This window comes from Myxine glutinosa, chromosome 6 (genome assembly GCF_964187855.1).
Source record: "Myxine glutinosa chromosome 6, kmMyxGlut1.1, whole genome shotgun sequence".
Lineage (NCBI taxonomy): Eukaryota > Metazoa > Chordata > Myxini > Myxiniformes > Myxinidae > Myxine > Myxine glutinosa.
The window spans coordinates 132,744,704-132,767,446 of record NC_136266.1 but is presented as its reverse complement, the minus strand read 5'-3'; positions in this window follow the sequence as shown (position 1 = coordinate 132,767,446).

Sequence of the window (22,743 nt, the reverse complement as noted above, 5' to 3'; positions counted from 1 at the left end):
ACAAAACAAGTGTAATATTTAACTGAAAAATTAAGCTTCCCCATTTATCTAAGGAGTTTTAATGCGCAACTCACTTGGTCAACCACCAAAACAATCATGAAGACCAAGGAGCTTTCCAAATAAGTCAGACATAAAGTGGTGGAGAAGCACTGTTCAGGAGAGGGTTATAAGAAAATTTCAAAGTCACTCATTATCGCTTTGAATATGGTCAAATCCATCATTAAGAAGTGGAAGACATATCATACAACCCAGACTCTACCCAGATCAGATCGCCAATCTAAACTCAGCAGTCGGGCAAGCAGGAAACTGGGTCGGGATGTCACTGTAAATCCAACAATGATTTGGAAACATCTGCAAGGCTCTATGTCCGAGATGGGGGTCAGTGTTCACCAATCAACAATATTCCATTCCCTTCACAAAGCTGGCCTCTGTGGACAGGTGGCAATAAAGAAGCCATTACTGAAAAAGAAGCATCTAACAACTCGTATCGAGATTGTAAAAAGGCATCTTAATGATACTGCAGGCATATGGAGAAAAGGTTTGTGGTCAGACCAAAATTGAGCTTTCTGGTCTAAATTAATAGCATTACATCTGGCGCAAGCCTAACACTGTACATCACCCAGTCAACAACATCCCTACCGTCAAGGATGGTGGTGGCAGCATCATGTTATGGGGCTGCTTTTCATCAGCAGGGCATCAGTAGGAGATTCACATTTCAGCAGGACAATAATCCGAAGCACAAAACTAAAGCCACACTGGAGTGTCTGAATAAGAAGAAAATGAATGTTCTTGAGTGGCCCAGTCAAAGTCCTGACTTGAACCCAATTTAACATTTATGGCAAGATTTGAAGATTGCAGTCCATCAGTGATCCCCATCAAACTTCGTAGAACTAGAGCAATTCGCACATGAAGAATTGGTGAATATTTTACAATCTCACTGTGCAAAGCTGGTAGATACCTACCCAACAAGACTCCAAGGCAGTCATTGCTGCAAAAGGTGTTAACACAAGTACTGACCTAAGCGGTTCAATACCTCTGCAACCAGTGAATTCTGATTTGTACATGTTTTTTGCAGTTATTCCTGGCATGTAACTTCCTTCAACGACAATAATGTTTAGTTTGATCTCTTAAGTTATGAATAAAAAAGTTAATTGGAAAAATTGTTTCTACATAATTTGTAATTCATCTAAATGTGTGGCATTCTTGGTCGGGGGTGAATACTTTTGCAGGGCACTGTACATCTGTACATGTACATGTAATCCACTGTACATGTAATCCAGCGAACCTTCAAGAAGACTGATACATTTTGTGTAGCAGGATAGTCTGGAGGTTCACACACTTGTCTCTGAGCTTTCTGGCCTGGGTTTGAATCTCGTCCAAGCTATAAACGGTCACCCTGGTGTTTCACAGGCAAGGCAAGGCATTCACATGTGTGCTGTCCCTCGGATGGATATTTAACTGGACGTCCTGTCTGCAAGCATTAATTGGTGGGTGTATACCAAGATATCCTTCATGATGAGTTGATGAACTATCGCTGCCACCCTGAACAAATTACAAATTCCTGCTCTAACCTACAAGGGACACTGCATCACCGGCACAGCTGCAGCAAGCAAATTATGCTACCTGTAGCCTTGTTTGACATACTAAGGTAGTAGAAGAAGAATACCGATGATTTTTTTAATTTTAGTCATTATTATTGATTCCATAATATTATTCTGTACAAAATAAGAGCGTTGATGGTTTCAAACATTTGTTGGGTGTGGCCCAACGGTTTCTAAGAAGTCATATCAATGGCATGTGCATCATATGGGCTGACATAGCTGCGCATCGCGACACTTCTAACAGTAAATTTGTCACTAGGAAACGTTGGCTTTAATATTTTTTTTCCTGCAAAAGCAGTTGCTAGAGGCCTTTTCCTTTTGATGTTACCTTCATTACAAAAAGCAATACTTGCTCTTGCCATATACTGTATAACAGAATGGAATGTTCATATATGTTGTTGTTGTTGTTGTTGTTATTGTGATTGTTATTGTGGCTCACCCAATCACCATCAAACCTTTTGTCCGCCCCATCCTTCCCTTTCTCCGAGCTATTCTGAAATCTCTGACACACCTTCAACAGCTCTCCCTATCTCTTCCACCTCTTCCACATCTTACCCTACCCCTCCTCCCCCCTGTTCTGTATCTGATGCTCCCCCTTCCTCTTCATTAACGGTATGGACCTCAAACATCCGGGGCCTTCGTTCAAACTTAACTGATCTCTCCATACAGGTTGCTTCTGTCAAACCAGACGTGATCTGCTTAACAGAAACTTTCCTCATTTATGATGTCTCTGATTCCATAGTATCTCTCCCGGGCTACTCCCTCCTCCGGTATGATAGACCTGAGCCTCGTCCTGGAGGCGGGGTTGCTATCTTTATCAAAAACTCTCTTCCTCACTCGCCCTGCACTGCACTCTCTCCACCTCACCCCCAGGAATACCTCTGGCTACGGCTTCCCCTTCGCTCCCACCTCTTGTTCATATGTGTGTTGTACCGTCCACCAAACAGTGATGACTCCATCTACATCTCGCTGTCTGATGATATGGACCAACTTCTATCTACTCATCCCAACTCTCTCTTCCTCATATGTGGTGATTTCAATTGTCACCATGCCAGTTGGCTGGGTGTGGGTACCTCTCTCACCAGCCATGGCTCTTCAGCAAAGGACTTCTGCGACTCACTGGGACTGACACAATCTGTCAATTTCCCGACCCGGATCTCAGTCAACGGAACATCTTCTCTTCTGGACTTGGTTATGACTAACTTCCCTGAAAATGTCTGCTGCTCTTCTTCTGCTCCGATCGGATCATCTGATCATGTCCTTGTTAAAGTGGACATCTCTCTGACCATCCTCAGGGAGCCTGCTCAGCGTCGACGAGTCTGGCATTTCACTCAGGCCAACTGGCACGGTCTTCAAGCAGCCATCAATCATCTGGACTGGTCTCCCATCTCTACCACCTCTGACATCAACTCATCCTGGGAATTCTTCCAAAGTAAATTGCTCTCTCTCATGCACAGATTTATCCCATCTCGTCTTCAGTTGTCATACCCTTCCTCCCGTCCATGGTACACGGAATCTTGTGGTGAGGCTGTTGCCCAGAAACAACTTGCCTTCGTCTCCTGGAAAGCAAATCCAACGGAAGGAAATCTCATTTCCTTTCACAAAGCCCGAAACAAGTGTGTGTCCACCCTCAGGAGAGCCAGGAAACAATATCTCTCCGTTCTCAAGACCGAACTCTCTTATCTGTCTCCCTCTTCCAAATCCTGGTGGCGTCTGGTCAAATCCGTTTCTGGTGTTTGTTCCCCCTCCATCCCCTCCCTTACCTCAAACGGCTACACAGCTGACTCCGCACGTGAAAAAGCTGAATGCCTCAACTCTGTGTTTGCCTCTAAATCTTGTGTCCCAAACCCATCCCTCTCTGTACCCACCATACCCAGTCGTACCCTGCTGCTCCTGGACTCCGTGTCCTTTCCTCCTGAAAAGGTGGAAAAGTTTCTGTCAACCCTCGACTCTGATTCTGCAACTGGACCCGACGGCATCAGCCCACGGGTCCTAAAATCCTGCTCTGCTGCTCTATCTCACCCTCTCTCTGTTCTCTTCACCCTCTCTTTTGCTCAAGGTCAACTGCCATCTGCTTGGAAATCAGCCAACATCACCGCTTTGACAAAAAAGGTGCAAAAACAGATCCTAGCAACTACAGACCAATCAGCCTTCTCCCAATTATCAGCAAAGTCATGGAATCCATCATTGCTTCGGATATGAAATCTTTCCTCTTCTCCAATGGCTTGATCTCTGATCATCAATTTGGTTTCAGACCAGGTCACTCTACTCTGGACATGCTGCTTCTGCTGTCTCAACAATGGATGGAGGTCCTCAATGCCAAACAGGAAATTAGAGCTGTCTCCCTCGACATATCACGTGCCTTCGACACGGTCTGGCACCCCGCTCTGCTCACCAAACTCTCCTCCTTTGGTATCCATGGAAATCTCCACGCATGGCTGGCGGACTTCCTCTCTAGTCGTCGTCAACGTGTGGCACTGAATGGGTTTCTCTCATCTCCTCTTCCTGTTCAGGCTGGAGTTCCCCAAGGCAGTGTTCTGGGCCCCGTGCTTTTTCTGGTCTTCATCAATGATCTCTCTGACTCTCTCGAAAATCCTCTCTATCTCTTTGCTGATGACTCCACTCTCTGCCGCTCCATTCCTCTTCCCTCAGATCAGCAGTCTGCTGCCTCCTCACTCTCTGAAGACCTGGACAAAATCACAGACTGGTCAAACAAGTGGAACATGTCTTTCAATCCTGACAAATCTCACACTCTTACTATGTCTCTCCGAAAAGATCGACTGGACAACCCTCCCATCTACTTTCTCAACAATCCTCTCCAAGAAGTTCTGTCGCTCAAGATTTTGGGTCTCACTATCTGCCATGATCTTTCTTGGGAAAACCACATTTCCAAGCTGGCCTCCAAAGCCAGTCGCCGACTGGGCATCCTCCGTCGTGCGAAGTCCTTCCTCGGCACACCTGAGCTCCTCACCACATACAAGGCTTTCATCCGCAGCTCAATGGAATACTGTTCTCCCCTATGGGCCGGTGCTCCTGCCTCACACCTAGCTCGGCTTCACGCTGTTGAAACCAAAGCTTTCAGAATTATTGGAATCTCCCGCGATGAAGCTATCTCTGAGGGCCTTTCACTCACTCACCGCAGGCAGGTAGGTGGTCTTTCTGTCTTCTACCGACTCCTCTCCGGCCTTGCACCCCCAGCTCTCTCTGTGCTCTGTCCCCCAAATATTCCTACAGGTCGCACAAGATCTGCCAGCAACCCTCTGATGGTTAAACTGCCGAAATCTCGGCTCTCTGCTCACCTTCACTCTTTCATTCCTCTTTTCTCCCGCCTCTGGAACAAACTCCCTCACTCCCTTCAATCCCACTCCTCCCTCCAGGTCTTTAAAACAGCTGTTCACCACCATCTCTTATCTTCCCCCATCCAAAACCTTGATCTTTTCTACCCCCGCTAATTCACCCCAGATCCACCTTGTTTGAAATTCCAACTTCTTTCCTGGAAGTCCTGGCAGTGTCCATATGTTTTATACCTCTCCCACCGCCCCCTTCCCATGCCCCCCCCCCCCCCCAAAGCCCTCGCCCTCTCTCAGATCTCTCGATGTCTCCATGTCTCTCGGTCCCTGCTCTCAAATGTTGTGTTTGTGTCCTTCCCCTCTCTCCCCATCTTGTCTACCGCTCCCGATGTTATATGTTTTATGTGTCGGTTTGTCTTTCTGTGTGATTAATGTTCGCTCTTTCACGAGCCTCGATCTTGTATACAAAAAAAAAAAAAAAAAAAAAAAAAAAAAATTGTGATTGTTATTGTATAGCCTCAGACAGTTCGCTTGAAAAAGCACCGAGACAGCCGATCGATCTCCCAGGAGCGACCCAGAGATCCTCGACATGCAGGATGGTGCACCCCCGCCTTCACGAAGTCAGGGCCACGTCAGATAGAGAGAGGGAGAGGGAGAGAGAGGGAGAGAGAGAGAGAGAGAGAGAGCGGAAGAGAGAGAGAGAGAGAGAGAGAGAGAGAGAGAGAGGGGGGGGGGGAGAGAGAGAGAGAGCGGAAGAGAGAGAGAGAGCGGAAGAGAGAGAGAGAGAGAGAGCGGAAGAGAGAGAGAGAGAGAGAGCGGAAGAGAGAGAGAGAGAGAGGAAGAGAGAGAGAGAGAGAGAGAGAGAGCGGAAGAGAGAGAGAGAGAGAGAGCGGAAGAGAGAGAGAGAGAGAGAGAGAGAGAGAGAGAGAGAGAGAGCGGAAGAGAGAGAGAGAGAGCAGAAGAGAGAGAGAGAGAGGGGGGGGGAGAGAGAGAGAGAGCGGAAGAGAGAGAGAGCGGAAGAGAGAGAGAGAGAGAGCGGAAGAGAGAGAGAGAGAGAGCGGAAGAGAGAGAGAGAGAGAGGAAGAGAGAGAGAGAGAGAGAGCGGAAGAGAGAGCAGAGAGAGAGAGAGAGAGAGAGCGGAAGAGAGAGAGAGAGAGAGAGAGGGAGAGAGAGAGAGAGGGAGAGAGAGAGAGAGAGAGAGAGAGAGAGCGGAAGAGAGAGAGAGAGAGAGAGAGAGAGAGAGAGCGGAAGAGAGAGCGAAGAGAGAGAGAGAGCAGAAGAGAGAGAGAGAGAGGGGGGGAGAGAGAGAGAGCGGAAGAGAGAGAGAGAGCGGAAGAGAGAGAGAGAGAGAGCGGAAGAGAGAGAGAGAGAGAGAGCGGAAGAGAGAGAGAGAGCGGAAGAGAGAGAGAGAGAGAGGAAGAGAGAGAGAGAGAGAGAGAGAGAGCGGAAGAGAGAGAGAGAGAGAGAGAGAGAGAGAGCGGAAGAGAGAGAGAGGGGGGGGAGAGAGAGAGAGAGAGGGGACAGAGAGAGAGGGGGGGAGAGAGAGAGGGAGAGAGAGAGAGAGAGAGCGGAAGAGAGAGAGAGAGCGGAAGAGAGAGAGAGAGAGAGAGAGAGAGAGAGCGGAAGAGAGAGAGAGAGAGCGGAAGAGAGAGAGAGCGGAAGAGAGAGAGAGAGAGAGAGAGAGAGAGCGGAAGAGAGAGAGAGAGAGAAAGAGAGAGAAAGAGAGAGAAAGAGAGAGAAAGAGAGAGAAAGAGAGAGAAAGAGAGAGAAAGAGAGAGAAAGAGAGAGAAAGAGAGAGAGAGAGACTTTTGACTTTTGTATCTTTTTATTATAAAAATAGAAAAAGAAAACCCCCAAATAGGGGTCACATTGTCATTTCAAGCAGAGAAACAAACAAAAAATATTAATACAGTAAAATACAGTAAAATTATGCACAAAACATTTCACAAAACAATAAACGTTTCTCCAGGATTTTACAAATGACTTCTTTCACGCACCATTTGGTCTCAAACTGTGGCAGCCTTCCTGTTATGGAGAAAAAGGCAAAGTCTAACTTTACACGGCTCGTCACAAGATTTTTAAACAAGAATAAGGCATTTTCCTCATTAGCTCCGAGATCATCAACTTTTCTTTTTCTTGATTTATACACTGCCATTTTTGCCTGTGCAAGCAGGAAATTACCTAACACATCATTCATATTCTTGTGTGAGATGTCTAAGCCATAAATGAAAACACAAGTGTTGAAAACCAAGCCAATCCTGCCAAAACAATTCTTAAGAAAGATAAATAAAGGAGCCAACCGTTGACATTCAACATAAATATGAAAGAGGTTTTCAGGCCTTTTACAAAAGGGACATTCATCTGCTAGGAGACTTGAGAAGCGGTGCAGCAAGTGGTTAGAGGGGAGGATCCAGTGTGCAAGTCTCCATTGGAGGTCACCATGTCGTGGCGGCACAGGAGGATGATAGAATCCTTTCCAATTAGGAAAATATGGGGGGGAACAAGGTAAGAGGTCTCTCCATCGAACCCTCCGCTGTGTCATTTGCCCTTGCAAAAGGAAACTTACGCATCCCAAATAGAGGTCTTTTTGTTTAGGAAACCCATTGAATCCTATGCTAAAGGGGGAACACGGAGGAGAGTTGGCAAGAGAAAACTTGCAAATAAGTTCAGGAAAGGTAGCAGGAGAGGCACCTTGTTCGTTGTCTGCTTGGACTTGCTCCCAGTTAGGTGCAAGCTGTACATAGGTATGAAGCACACAGCGTAGCATACGTGCCACAACTCTGGAGGATCGCACGCCAACCAGGCTTGCCAATGCATCAGCTCCAATCCAACTGCCACTTGGGCTTAAAAGATCGGCGACCGATTTTATGTTCTTCACGACAAAGCATTGAACGAGACACCTATCAGCAGGCATATCATGGAAAATTGAATTGTAAAACAAAGGTTCCATCAAGAACATTTGCTTTGTGTACGAATGCGTAGCTCTTGTTGTCGTTAGAGTTCGCCATGCGTTTAGTACACTTTGATAAAACCTGGAGAGGGGAGACATATCAAGATGCGAGAGATCCATCAAGAATATAGCGTGATCATAGCCTAGTCTCCCCGCCTGCTGCAAAAGGCGACGAGCGACGTCGACCCAAGGTGGAGAGGGGTGCACGTACAGCATGCGTAGAGCAACCGAAAGTCGAAAGGCCATTAACCGGCTCTTTATGTCAACCAGGCCTTGGCCTCCATCGGTCAGTGGCAAGCTGAGGACCTCGGGTCGCAACCAGTGCTTTCCATCCCAGAAGAAAGACACAAAGCACTTCTGGAGCTGTTGAAGCAACACTACCGGAGGGTGCAGCACAAAGAACCTGTGCCATAGGGTAGAGGCCACCAAACTGTTGATCACCAAGATCCTTCCACGATAAGACAGTTGTGTTATCAGATTTCTCCATTTTTGCAGTTTTCCTTCAACAAGATCCAACAGACCAGCCCAATTCTTTGCTACTGTGGCGTCATTACCCAAGAACACTCCAAGGTATTTCACGCCATCAGTGGCCCATGCAAGAGGAGCAGGAAGTTTGGGTGCCGAGTGACATGACGGACCAAGCCAAATGGCGCTCGTTTTCTCCCAATTCACTTTGGCTGAAGAAGCCTTTTCAAACACGGATAGACAATAACGGATAACGTTAATGTCATTGAGGTTCCGCACAAAGACACACACATCATCAGCATATGCCAGCACCTTAATGGGCCGTTCAAGATGAGAAAACCCAACCCCGGTTAGTCTAGCACGCAAATAACCCAGTAAGGGTTCGATGGAGAGAGCATAGAGCAAGCCAGAGAGGGGGCAACCTTGTCGAATTCCCCTGTTGACAGGCAAGGGTGTAACAAGTCCATTGTTTATCTTAAGCACACTAGAGATATTGTTATACAGTATCTTAATGTAAGAAATGAAGGTCGGACCAAGTCCAAACCGTTCAAGCACTTTGAAGAGGTACCGATGATCGACGCGGTCAAAGGCCTTCTCCTGATCAAGGAGAAGAAGTCCCAAATCTGTGGGGTTTTCTTTGCACAGTTCAATCATGTCTCTTACGAGGGAGATGTTGTCATAGATGGAGCGCTTGGGTACACAATAGCATTGGTCTTCTTTCAACAATGAGGAGAGATGAGGAGTGAGTCGCGATGCCAGGGCTTTTGAGAATACTTTATAGTCTGTGCATAGCAAAGAGATTGGGCGCCAGTTTTTAATATAGAGCAAGTCTCCTTTCTTTGGAATGAGGGTGAGAATAGCCCGTCGGCAACTCTGAGGGAGCTCTCCAAGCTGGCAGCTTGCGTTCAAGGTGTTGAGGAGTTCGGGACCCAGTAGATGCCAGAATTTCTTATAAAATTCAGTTGTAAGTCCGTCCAATCCAGGCGCTTTCCCAACAGCAAGGCTGTGCAGAGCGGTGCCAAGTTCGTCCAAGGTAATGGGCCCCTCCAAATAGGAACGTCCACCCTCACACAACACTGGCAGCCCTACGGAGATAGAGGCGACACTGACAGGATTTATTTGCTCCATCGAGTATATTTTCGAGAAATATTCCTTTGTAAAAAGTTTGATAACTGATTGGTTGAAAGTGATGGATGAGTCTGCCAAACGCAGTTGAGAGAGCTGTTTGTTCGGGAGGCGTTTCTCTAAGGAAAAAAAGTACTTAGTTGGTATGTCTGTCTCATTAAGGTGCTGCACCCTCATCCGAACTTGGGCACCACGTGAATTCCTCTCAGTTATTTCTTTCAATAAAGACTGTTTTTCGGTTAAGGCTCTTTGCACATTATTATTTTGTCCTGTGACCCTCTGAAGATGTAAAATCTCTGATTGCAATAATTCCCTTGCTTCATAATCAGCCCTTTTTGAGAAGCTCTGGTATTGTTGGCAGAAGCCTTTGATTTGGGTTTTTACTAGATCCCACCACACCAGTGGGTTAACAGAACAGCTTAACTTCCGTTCCAAGAGATCTGTCCAGAAAGATTCAAAAGCCTGAATAAAATTGAAGTCTTCTATTAAACTATTGTTGAATTTCCAGTGAGAACTCCCTGGACACGGTTTCGAGAGTTGAACGAATGCTCGAGCTAGGAAGTGATCGGAGAAACCGGAAGGCACGATGTCAGATTTGCAAACTCCATGTAACAGGTGAGAATTTACATAAATGCGATCAAGCCTCGCAAGTGAGATGTGGTTGTTGGAACAACGACACCATGTGTAGGATTGTTCGGAAGGGTGTTGCAAGCGCCAGACATCATGGAGATTATATTTTGCGATGATATTTGCAAAGAGTTTTGCGGTACATGGTTGAGGTTCCGGCCCGTTTCGGTCGCATGAGGCATTAACAGTACAGTTAAAATCGCCACCAATAATTAGACAAGTCTGCAGATCCAGTGTTTGGAGGAACTTTCTCAGTTCAGCAAAGAAGGAGATCCGCTCACCATTTTTGCTTGGAGCATACACATTAAGGATTGTAAACTTGACCTGATTGAGATAGAAGGTCACAGAGGCAAGATGGCCATCAATGATATTCGCAAATTGAAGCGAGGATGGTTGGAAATGTTTCCCTAAGACAAACATGATTCCTGCCTTAGACGAGGAGCTGTTACTAAAGAAACACTCCTTATCCATAATGAGCCGCCACTGGGCCTGAACAGATCTGACAGCGTGGGTCTCCTGCAACAAAGCTATGTCGAGACCGTTTGCGTTTATCAGCTGCTTGATCTGGATCTGGCGGAGTGAACTTCCACCACCATTGACATTTACTGTTCCAATCTTGAAACTCACCATGAATTAACTTAGAGTCTTTTTCGTCTTGGCGATCAATTTTCTTAAACGGTGACAATGTGTCTGAGGAAAGTTGAATAAGTCAGGCCTGCGTATAATAGCCTGAGCACACTCAAGGAAGGACGGTAAATCGGGAAAGTATTGCGTTAGGTTTATACTGCGTTTCCTGTACGTATTTTGCAAGAAAAGTCGTATTTGTTCAGGGGAAGTAGGACCTAGACTGGTAGGTTTCTCCATTGCTTCCACCTGGCTGTTTGCTTCCTCCAGGTCAGATTCGTCAGAGTCAGTTTTAATTTCCGAATCACACAAGCTTGTATAATCCTGCATGTCGCTGCTGTCATCAATATTGGCACACGGACCTGCACTAGTTGTAACATCTGTGTGCTCTCCCACCGTGGGAACATTGCTTTGAGGAATAACAGCAATAATCTGTGGATTTTGTGAAACAGAAACAGCATCAGCAGATGCAGCGATGTTGCTTCCCCCGACTGCAACAACCTCCGATGGTGTGGCGGTATCTAGCAGAATAGGAGTCTCTTGCAAGATATTGATTCCTGCGATTCCAGCTTCACCCGGTGATGAAGTGAGAGCAGTAACTGGGACAGTTTCGCTATTTTCTGCTGGCGGGAATTCAGCATCATCATGCTCAGGATTAACATTTTCCAAAGTGACAGCAAGTTCATCACCAGTGGCCTCGGCAGGTTCATCACCAATGGTCTCAGCAGGTTCATCACCAGTGGTCTCGAGAGGTTCATCACCAGTGGTCTCGGCAGGTTCATCACCAATGGTCTCAGCAGGTTCATCATCCATGGTCTCGACAGGTTCATCACCAGTGGTCTCAGCAGGTTCATCACCAGTGGTCTCAGCAAAATCATCAGAGGACTTTCCAATAGCCGAGTCCGTAACAGGTGAGACGATTCCATTTGATTTGTTAACAGGTAAACCAGTCCCTGCATGTGGAACGTCTATGTCCTCACATGAAAGGGGGCCGAACTTGTTGGCTGTAGGTACAGGGTTTGTCCCAGGTAAGCCTTGTAGAGTGACATCGGTCACGACTGGGGGGGTGTTACCGACAGGTTGCTTATTGTTAAATGCTGCCTTTTTCTGAGTTAAATGACCGTCGGGAAAGGTCTTTCTCTTCCTTGACGGAACAATGGTGAAACCATCCCCGACGTTCGTTGTGCTGTTTGGATCATCGGGATGGGAAGGCTGAGCGTTATTGCCGGACATGGAAGATGTTCCCTTCACAGCCGAAGCAAAAGATGAAGAAGAAGAATCCTTGTTGTTTACGTGGTTTGTCCCATCGTTCGACGAAGCCGTTTTTGGGCAAGAGCGTTTCAGGTGTCCGAATTTACCACATTCAAAACATTTCAAGGTATCAGTGGTTACGTATAATTGGTAATCATGATTATCAATTTTGAATTTCAAAACAATGTTCAGCGTTCTTTCGACGTTAGAAGGAGGAAGTACAAGATAAGCTTGTCTCCTGAAAGACATCACATGTTTAGCCCGGTCGTCCTGGCAACGTAAAGGTAGCATCGTGACATGCGAAACCACAGTACCATAACGAGATAGTTCGGAGACCAGTCTCTCGTTCTTCAGGAATGGAGGACAGTTCGAGATGATGACCTTAACGGCTGGAGTGTCGAGAGGGGACACGAGTACGAAATGTCCGTCATCTGTCGATAATCCTGTACATACAATCTCGTGAACCAGTTCAGCCTCGGATACGAAAATAACGACACGTTTGTTCATTCGTGAGGCCGCGCGAACTTTATCAATACCGATTATGTTGCCCACAGCAATAACGAGGTCTTCGACGCTGACCTCGTTCGGTGGGACACAAACAACGCCATGTCTACGAGTTAACGCTTCATATGCCGCGTAACGTGAAACGAAGTCATAATTTACAAGGGACGAGGGTGGGGGTGGGACAGGGGACGAGGGGGGGGGGGACAAGGGACGAGGGTGGGGGTGGGACGGGGGACGAGGGATGAGGGACGGGGGACGGGGGACGAGGGACGAGGGACGAGGGACGGGGGACGGGGGACGAGGGACGGGGGACGAGGGACGGGGGACGGGGGACGAGGGACGAGGGACGGGTGGGGGGGGACAAGGACGGGAGAATGAATATCGCTCTCGAACAGTGATTAATTAATTACGAGCCGAGACAGATTTTCAAAGGCGAAAACAAACACAGCTGGTGGAGAAAAAAGCGATCAGCCGGAGGACGGGATGGGCCGCCGATTAATGCAAAAGTTATCCACAAACAGCTGCGGGCTCTCTTTCTCTCTCTCAGAAAAGGAAAGGGAAACAAAGGACACGGAGTGAATATAAATACAAACGAGATAAGAAAAGGGAATCGAGGAGGGAAAAGGGAGGCAGAGGGGGATGGGGGAGGCCGAAGCCCCGAAGTGTTGGGTCTGATCAAAGGGGAGGTGTTGGGGCACAAATGCAGAGTAAGGATGTAAAGATAAACGAACAGGGGGAAGGAAAAGGTGAGATACGACGTGGAAAGGGACAAAAGAGTAGAACAGCAGAGCAGCTCGTACCTCACCACACATGCACAGCCACCATCTTGCCGCGCCCAAACACACCGACAGCCAGCAGGGGGCGAGAGAGAGAGACTTTTTTTTTTTTGACTTTTGACGTCCTTTTATTCCAAAAATTATAAAGTGCATGGATGTACAGTGTATAAAATCAACAAAGCCAAAAACAAGAGAAAACGATGAAGCGAGGAAACAATACAGATATATGCGTTGATCAGTTCAACTTTTACCGAAAACAAGTGCAATCTTCTGCAGCACTATTATGAATTGTAGAAATTATGAACAATCATGAGAAAAATAATACCAACTCGTTTTGGCGGACTTCACAGACACTTTTCAAACACCATTTTTCCACAAATCCATCAATTTCGCCCATGCTCTTGGAAAACTCAAACTCATGTTTTAGCCTTGCAGCACACAGTGCGTTGAAAAACGTCATGACCTTGCACTGATGAATGGGCTTACCAATTCCGCTTCTCCTTTCTGGACAGGTAAGTGGCAAGCTTTGCTGTAGCTACAAAAAAGCACAACAGTTCATAGTCCTTGTTGTGTTGCCGTCTCTTTTTGAGCCCAAAAATAAAGGATCGAAAAGTAAATCTGAAATTCATTTTGAACGACACAAAGTCTAACCATTCAAATAAAGGAAAAAGTCTTTCACAGCCAATGAAAAAATGAAAAACATCCTCATTTACAGAACAAAAGGGGCAACATGCAGATATTGGGGCAAAATTCCATACATATGTATTACATGGGATGATCCCGTGGGCAAGGCGCCACTGAAGATCACCTGTTCTTTTGTTGATCAGCTTGCTATACATTGATTCCCATACAGGTTCATTGGGGGGCCCGGCAGGGAGTAGCCTCTTCCATCGTGCTACTCCATTTAGCGGAGGAATACCAAGAACTTGAGATAACCACCACCTATACAGGCTCTTGCTGCTCTCAGCATGCAATACACTTGTCCCTGTGCTTACAGGTGGAAGTTCGTTGGGAAAGCAGGCAAAAATCAGTTTCGGAAACGGGGACTCGTTGGGGTGTCCAAAAGTATTCCAAGTCCAAAGTTTCTGTAGCTGATGACGTTTTTGAACAACTTTCCTCAAAATCGTTCCAATTGTCCTCTTGGACCGAATCGCCGTCAAGGTTGAAATTTCCTCCACATTCCTCCACCCGACACCGGAGTTTGGCCGGAGGTGCCATACTTTGTTTATGCCTGCCTCAATAAAGCGTTGGCACAAATGACGACTCTTGAGAACATCAGGGAAGAGAGGATTGAAGAACAGGGGTTCAACCTCGAACATCCCTGGGGAGTAGGTGTCTGCTTTACGGCTCACGGAAAGTCTTTCCCAGGCACTGAGAAGGCTCTGGTAAAATATGGGGAGCGTTGATGTATTCACGTACTTGAGGTGAGTCAGGAATACTTCGAGACCATAGCCGAGTCTACCCGCCTGCTGTAAAATATGGCAAGCCAAGGCATGGTTTGGCAGGTTTTCACCAAATAGGAGGCGTTGAATGGAGCACAGGCGAAAAGCCATGAGACGGGATCTCACGTGAACAAGGCTCTGACCACCTTCCGATGAAGTAAGGCATATTACACTTGGCCGCAGCCAATGATGGCCTCCCCAAAAAAAGTCCACAAGTTTGGCCTGTATCCTGTCCAGCAACACTTCTGGTGGTTGCAGGCAAATAAAGCGATGCCACAGCGTTGCAGCAACCAAGTTGTTTGCCACTAAGACTCGGCCCTTAAATGAGAGGTGCGGTAGGGCTCTTTTCCACAGGTTCAGCCTCCTGTCTATTTCTCCGGTCACACCTTCCCAATTCCTTTTCTCAAATTGTGTAGAGCCCAGGGACACACCAAGGTAATCAACACCATCTGTTTTCCACTCCAAGTTTTCTGGAAGAGCAGGCAGATGTGTTGAGACAGGTAGGCAGCTATTAAGGTATGGCACCCAAAGAGCTTTGCTTTTCGTCCAATTAACCTTCAGAGATGAAGCCATGAAAAAGGTTCTTAAGGACTTTACAAGAGCAACAATGTCTTGGTGGTTTTTTATAATGACGCAAACATCGTCTGCATAGGCCGATATAGTCATTGGTGGGCTTCCAGGAAAACAGGTCAGGCCAGAGATATTCTTTCTCAGTGTGCAAAGAAATGGCTCCATTGCTAGCGCAAAAAGCAAACCTGAGACTGGGCAACCCTGCCGTACCCCCCTCTGAACCTTTATGGGGGGAACCAGTTCATTGTTCACCTTAATTACACTGGAGATTTCAGTGTACAATAAAGTTATAAAGGCCCTGAAAATTACCCCAAACCCACATGCTTCAAGAACATGGCACAAGAAAACATGGTCAATGCTGTCAAAGGCTTTTTCAAAGTCTAGAAAACATATTCCAAAATCATTTTGGTCATGGCGAGCATACATTAAATCCCGCACCAAAAAAATGTTGTCGTAAATCGAACGACTGGGGATGCAGAATGTCTGATCAGGTAAAACCAGATCACCAATGACTTTTTTTAAGCGATTTGCCATTGCTTTCGAAAACAGTTTATAGTCGGTACACAGTATTGAAACCGGTCTCCAATTCTCCATCCGCCGGAGGTCTCCTGACTTTGGGAGAAGACTCACCACTACTCTCCTTAGGCTTAGTGGCATTACACCTTTTCGCAAGGATTCTTGGATTACAATCAATAGTTCTGGGCCCAAGATGTCCCAAAATTCCATGTAAAGCTCAGCTGGCAGGCCATCAATTCCAGGAGCCTTTCCAGATTCCATTCCAACCAGGGCACGCTGTAATTCATCAAGGCTTAAGGGCACATCCAGCTCCAGGCGTTGAGTCTCAGTTAGGGTTGGGAGATGGGAGGTAAAACATTTTATTTTATCCTCATTTATATCTTTTTTAGCAAATAGTTCAGAATAATACTTTCTAATAGTGATTTTTACCCCATCAGAACTTGTAATTTCATTCCCACTGGGGTCCTTAACTGATGAAATAAGCTGGGGAGGCTTCGTTTCAGCTTCTAAGTGAAAGAAGGCTTTGCTAGGACTATCCGATACTTTGATGCTTTTTACTCTCAGTCTAACTAGCAGTCCTGCAGCCTTCTCCTGTAATAGTTCCCGGAGTTGGGTCCTTTTTTCAAGGAGCAATTTATAATTTGCCTCATTTTCCTGCTCTGCCATTTTGTTTTGCAGTTTTAGAATTTCGGTTTCCAACCGTGCCAATGTGATTTGATTTTCATGGGTGATGTGGGAATTAAACTGTTGACAAAACAGTCGTATATGAGTTTTCATATTATCCCACCAAAGGTTAGTGGAAGCAAAGAGGGGCTTTTTTCCAACTATTGCTATCCATAGGATGCGAAAGGCTTCCTTAAACAGGGTATCATCCAAAAGGCTTGTATTGAATTTCCAATAGGCGCTCCTCCGTTTGAATTGTGGGAAAGATAGGCCCATCGTGACCATGTGGTGGTCAGAGAAGATGGAAGGGGTAATAGTTGAGGAGGTTGCAATATTCCTTAATCGTGGGGTGATGTACCAGCGGTCAAGCCTCGCTAAGGATACTTGGCCATTGGAGCATCGACACCATGTAAACTGCCGGTCATTTGGGTGCATCAATCGCCATACATCCAAAAAAACCCCACCTGAAAGGAACTGGGAGAGGTCACCGTGGGACTCAGGATGTGGTTCCGGTGAATTTCTGTCTATTTTGGGCTCTAGCGTACAATTGAAATCTCCCCCCATGCATATGCACTGATTTGGGTCAAACAAATTTAAATGGTTTATCACTTCAGTAAAGAAGGCTTTACGGTCAGTACTCTCGCTTGGTGCATATACATTAAAATTAATAAGCTTCAGGCTATTGATCACCAATTCTAGGGAGGCAAAACGTCCCCGAATCACCTCCTGAAAGAGGCAAGATTCAGGTACAAGTCCTGGTTTTAGCAAAAACCCCACTCCAGCAGATACAGATGACATATTACTGAAGAAACATTTACCTTTGAACATGCTGCTCCAGTCATGTTCAACCTTCTCAGTAATATGAGTTTCTTGCAGTAATATTACATCGACTTGTTTCCTTTTGAATAAACTATTCACTTGGATCTGGCGGATGTGACTGGCCCCACCGCCATTTATATTGAGTGTTGCAAGATTAAGCGTCTTCATCACTCATTAGTAAATTTTGTCTGACACTGTGAGTACTCACTCTTTGCCTTTGTTATGATTTTCTTTAGTCGATGAAACTGCGATTTTGTTAGGTTTAGTTCCTCAGATTTTTTTATGACTAGTTTTGCAGCCTGAATAAAGGGAGCCAAATCAGGGAAATGATCCCCAATGATGACATTTCGCTGTCTATATGTTTCATTGAGGAATGAGAGAACAATATGGGGAGGGGTTGGGGGTTGATCTGGCATTACTTGTGATAATGCTGTTACCTCCACCTCCTCTTCCGATTCTGATAAATCAGAAAGTGGTCCAATGGGGTCTGGGTCAATACCGTTTTATTCTCCTGCTATGCAACCTAGCCTTCCCTTGTCTGGGGGGTCCACGCAGTGCTGTGTTTGGGAAACATCAGCACATTGATTACTGATTTCCTCAATTGGCATGAAATTATTATTCCCACATTCCTGTGGATTTATGTTTCCGCCCTTTTCTGCTATATTGGCAGATTTATTATGGATGTCAGCCTGTTCGGCGACATTCGCTTGGATCAATGATGCGCCATTCACGGTATCATGGCCTGAATTATTTACATCATTAACGTCGTCTGTGTGAGTAATGGAAGCGCGTTGTTTTAGCGGCTGAACCCTGATGCTCTTTTCTGGGTTTTCCTCTTTATTTATTTGGTCCACGCTTTGCAGAGAGATTCCAGGTGCATCCTGAAGAGTTTTTTCACTAACAGCCTGAAAATCGAGCACGACCTTTTTACCTGCTCCAGATGAGTCACTATCATCCGGAGCCCTTCGTTTACTCGTCCCCACCTTGCTATCAGTGTCCATTTCAACATTTTGCTGAGGAAGAATAAATACGTTCACGCTTGGAACACTGGATTCACCCTCATTAGGAATTTTAGGCGGTGGCAATGCGATAGCCTCCCCCCCACTGGGAATCTCAATTAGTGGAGCAACGTTAACCTCCCTCCCACTGGGAGTATTCATTAGTGGAGCAGCGTTTACCTCCCCCCCCCCTGGGCGTATTCATTAGCAGAGCAACCTCCTCCTTACAAACTATGGCAGTGTGACCCGTCTTGCCACACCTAACACACGAGGCTTTGGGACAAGAACGTTTTAAATGTCCATACGCTCCACACTGAAAGCATGTTAAGGTGGTGGACGATGCGTATAGCTGGAAATTTGCCTCTTCAAAATTAATTTTGAAAGTGATATTGAGGCCTGTGTCGTCCCCACGGTCTGGAAGGACCATATATACCTGTCTGCGGAAGCTCATTACGTGCTTAACACGTTCATTCCGACACCCAAGAGGGATTGTTGAAATCCTCGATACCATTTTACTGTACCGTGATAGCACGGTCATTAACTTGTCATTTGGGATAAATGGAGGTACGTTGGAAATAACCACTCTCGTCGCGGGAGTTAATAGCGGCGATGCCATCATAAAGTGACCGCTTTCCGTGGTTATTCCCGCGCTTACCACGTCATGGACGAGTTCCTCGTCCGAAACGAACACCACCACTTTCTGGTTCATACGCGAAGCTGCACGTATATTTTCATCTCCAACAATGCTCCCCACAGCGAGGATGATGTCCTCGACAGGGACTCCATCCGGAGGCACGCACACAAACGCGTGCTTCCTGGTTAAGCCTTCAAAGTCATCACGACGAGAGCGTGCATTCGCCATTCCGGCGAAAATACCCCCCCCCCCCCCCTCTCCCCGCTTGTCCGAGCCGGACAAGAGGGTATCAAACCTAAAAAAACGAACTAAAGTAAAAAATAAACGTGCATTATAAGCACAGAAATGGCTTACAACGTGCCGTCAACGCCAGTAGGCCGCGCCCAGAATGGGCCCGCTCTCAATCCTCTCTCTCTCGAAGGAAAAGGTGTAGAACAGATGAGAACAAATGCCAAAGCACACAGGGTGGAAAAGGAGAGGGAAGGGGGGCAGGGGAGGGCAGGAGAGGGGGGAAAACTCACGACGAACTCACCAAAACACAGAGCAGTTGCTCACAGCCGCCATGACGCTACACCCAACGCACCGACGGCCGATAGGTGGCGACAAAGAGAGAGAGAGAGAGAAAGAGAGAGAAAGAGAGAGAAAGAGAAAGAGAAAGAGAAAGAGAAAGAGAAAGAGAAAGAGAAAGAGAAAGAGAAAGAGAGAGAGAGAGAGAGAGAGAGAGAGAGAGAGAGAGAGAGAGAGAGAGAGAGAGAGAGAGAGAGAGAGAGACAAGAAGGAAAGGTCCAGTCCATAGGGACCAATCAGCACTTTGGCCATGACCATGCTGCCTTGATGAATCCGGGCAGCCAGGAAGAATGGGGAAGATTTGGCCCCTGACTTGCATTGGGAGTGAGTGGGGGGGGGGGGGCGGTACAACCACCGTCCACCGCAAAGAGGCATCCCCAATAGTTCTTCCATAAATGTTGCTGGTGGTGCTGTCTTCCTCCCAACTGTAAGCAAACCAATCGCTTTCTTCCCTCGTACTTGTCATTTGCACGGCTATTGTGCTCTTTTAGGCTATGAGCCAGACCCCCCAAATTGACCGGTCGGTACCATACAGATGGAGTAAGGCTCATTGTGATTTTTAGCAAGATATATGTCCCTAGATATGAAAAAAATGTGATAGCAGTGTATAACTCTCGGCCATCTCTGTGTTATCACCCGAAATATTATTATACGCCTGCTTCGCTTCGCCAAAAAATGTGATATTTGCTAAAATTGGAATAAATATGTTTTTAAGGACCACAGAGTGCCGATATCGAGATCGAGATCGTATTTGTTCGAGAGATCATTAGTGGGGCAGATATGTAACAAAAATTGCACGAGATGTTCACATCCGGCAGAAAGTTTGAAATTTTGCATACAGGGGTATTTTGACATGCTGAGTTCAAAAATTGGCGGATCCAAGAGGTCTGACCAATGGACAGGCCGCCATCTTGAATTCCAATATGGCTGCCAAGACGAAATGTTGATAATCCCTATCTTGGGTTCTAAATGACCTGTGGTGCTCAAATTTTGTACACAAGGGTATGTTGACATGCTGAGCTCAATAAGGCAATAATTTGAAATGTCTGACAAATGGTATGGCCGCCATTTTGAATTCCAATATGGCCGCCAAGACGAAATGTTGAAAATCCCGGGTTCTTTGCAAAAGCAATACCATTTCAATGGATCCCTAGTTGACAAATCATATAACAAGTCAAAGAGCTCATTTCAAAGTATATTTCGTACCAGTTGGCAGCCGTAACATGCTGCAAGCTTTTTTCCATCCGTTTTACTTCTCCTACTGCTCATCTCGGAAGCATTGTCCAGAGCAGAAACATAGTTCTGTGCATGGTAGATTAGCAGCAAAACATTTGCAATTTCCAGCACACCGTTTTTTACACTTGCACTTGATCAGCTCTCGGCACCCTTTTGACGCCTCTGGCATTACTGTCCAAAATGGATGCCAGACATCATCTGCATTTTTAGCCCATCCCCAATCTGCAGGTGAAGGCAGCTCTGGGTTAGCAATTTGGGACTGTCCCCAGATGTGACCGGCCTGAAAGACTGCCCTCTTCACATGTTGACGCAGTGCCTCTTTTGTCGGTGGAATATTTTCCGATTGCCGATTTCCCTGAGCAAACAGCTGCTTGCGTGCTTCGTTCACTTTCTTCAGAGGGGAAGTTCTACTGTACAGAACAACGAAGAACCTCTCTATGTTGTCCATGTCATCATCTGTTACTTCCGCTGGTGCATGTGAGAGATGATTGAAGACCTCCCCCAAGTTTGGCATGGAATTCCATATGCTCCACTCAGTCTTTTTGCCAATCCCACATATGGCAGAAACAGTATCGCATCCGGAAACAGTATGCAGGAATAGAAGCCCCCATGAGCGTTCAGGGCCAATGTGAGTCGCAATAGTGTGAGCAGCAATGTGCCTGAAATAGTTTCCATGTCCAAATGCCAACCACATTGCACAACCGTCCATAATGCTTGCCATTGCGATAGCCAACACAACCACATCCGTGTCTGTTGCATGAATGACGATACTTCTGTACCCCTGCTGATATGCATGCCAAGCATGTAGCATCATTCGTGAATCAGCCTCTTCATGCGTACATGGTTGAATTTGAGAAACATCAGAAGGGGGCTTTGATTTAACCTCTTCTTCTAAGGTTGTAAGAAGTGTTTTCCCCTCTGGAATAGGCATCGTTTGCAGGGAATCAGCAAGGAAACTGAATAATGTCTTTTTGTTGGAATCTACACGAAGGAAGCTGCTCCAGTTTCGTGGCACGGATGTCTGTTCAGTCACATGGAGTGGTATGCCAGTGCCACGACCAAGCCTGGTGCCTTCTTTGAGACTGTCCGTTCTGTAGGTGTCCCACACCACATCAACACGCATCACAGTCCCCTCATTTAACTTTCGGGCAATGTACGGAAGGACCTGTTTCTGTGCATAGTCACCAAATGTCCTGATCACACTGTTGCACTTCTTAGGCTCCAAATGATGGACTAAGGCAGCCCCATCGAAAATACGAACTTCTCCTTTGGGCGCATCACGAGGACGTTGTGCTAAAGCTTCCAAACAGGGCAAAAGATCAGCCTTGCCGGTTGGTGGCCGCATTGTATTGATACCTTCAGCCAATGCAGGTGGCCACCCATGACACTCATATTCGTAAAATGTGTTAAGATCACCATCTCTAGTTTGGCAAGAAATGTACATTCGTGAGAAGAGCTCCACATTACTTTTCATACGTGTAATCTTCGCCTCAGACTTTCCAGGTGTTTTCTTGGGCTTCGATTTCAACAGTGGCAGATTGTTCTTTGAAATGCTATCATAGAAATTGTCAGAAGGATCCTTGATTCGCTGCCCCACAAATCCGTCAAATTGTGTTTTGCCAGTGTCCTCCATGGATCACACTGCGGCTATCACTTCATCAGGCATGATGACCTTTGTGTCAAGCACATACAAGTCATTACTGTCTTCCGCAAACGGGTTTCCAGGTTTTTCAAAGGAACTGATTGCATTATTGAGATCTGATGCAAAGGATTTCTGGACACTAGGCAATTGTTCGTGGTGGCGGACATCAGTTTGCCTCTGTCTTTGAAACTGGTCCTCAAACTCATTCAGGATTCTGGCTATTTCTGCACCAGCTACCATCCACCGGCGAAGAGCCCCTTCATTCTCAGTAATTCCAATGACTCCACCATCACCTTTCACATAAGCGTTCTGCTGTTCGTGTATCTGATCGTGTGCCATAGCAGAGAACTTGTGTGATGACTTCTGAGTGACAAAGTTCCCCTTGACAAATTCACGATGGATATCCATGGAATCGTTTGAAAGTTCCTGAAGGTCTGTTACAT